This window comes from Bison bison, unplaced genomic scaffold (assembly GCF_000754665.1).
Source record: "Bison bison bison isolate TAMUID 2011002044 unplaced genomic scaffold, Bison_UMD1.0 scf7180017864448, whole genome shotgun sequence".
Classification (NCBI taxonomy): Eukaryota; Metazoa; Chordata; class Mammalia; order Artiodactyla; family Bovidae; genus Bison; species Bison bison.
In genome coordinates, this window is record NW_011495010.1 from 1,106 (window position 1) to 1,852 (window position 747).

Here is a 747-nt window from a genome sequence, read left to right on the forward strand (position 1 = left end):
TTCCCAGGGTTTGCACCTGAGCCCTGGGAGGATGGGGGGGCCTTGGCAGGAGGACACCGGCCTCTCCTGGAGCAATAATGGCCTCGAGTGGGAAGGGCTGATCTGGAGAGACAGTTGGTGTCTTTGTTTTTGTGGCTTCAGCAAATTACTGCAAACATTTGTTCCCTACACAGTGAGGCTACAAATCTGAAACAGTCTTGCTGTGCCTTGGCAAGCATGGTAAGGGCTGCCTGTCCTCCGGAGACCCCAGGGAGGTTCTGCATTGGTGCTTCTGCCTGCCAGAGCTTCAACCCGGCTCATGGCCCCTCCTGCATCCTCAGAGTCAGTAGACTTGTGTCCTTCGTCCGCCTCTCAGGCCTTCTGCTCTGCCAGCCCCCCGGCTGCTCCTGTGAGGGCCTGGTGATGGCTCCAGGCCAAGGTGCCGGGCCCCTCTCCCGTCAGGAGCCAAGCTCAGCCCCCACTTGGAGGCTGCGGGATCAGGACTGGTGTCCGTAGGGCGGGTCCGCCTGCTGTCTAGAACTGTGGTGCTGGGTGTATTGGGAGTGAGATGTGTTGCTGACCTCCAGGCCTGACACATGCAGTAAGGTCCATGTCTGGGATGAGAGGCGAGCAGGAGCTGTGGACCGGCGCTGCTGGCCATACGCCAGGTGGGGGGCGGATGGGGGCCAAGGGGGAAGCCCAGGACCAGGGGGAACTAACCAGTGAGCAGGGAGAACCAGACCCAACCAGAGAGCAGGGGACCCAACC

At 61.2% G+C, this 747-nt stretch overlaps 1 gene segment (V, D, J or C); it reads right to left on the reverse strand.

Moving 5' to 3' along the window:
• LOC105002289 overlaps nt 1-747 on the reverse strand; it is a gene marked incomplete at its 3' end in the record, with an annotated part of 11,144 nt that overhangs the window by 493 nt on the left and 9,904 nt on the right.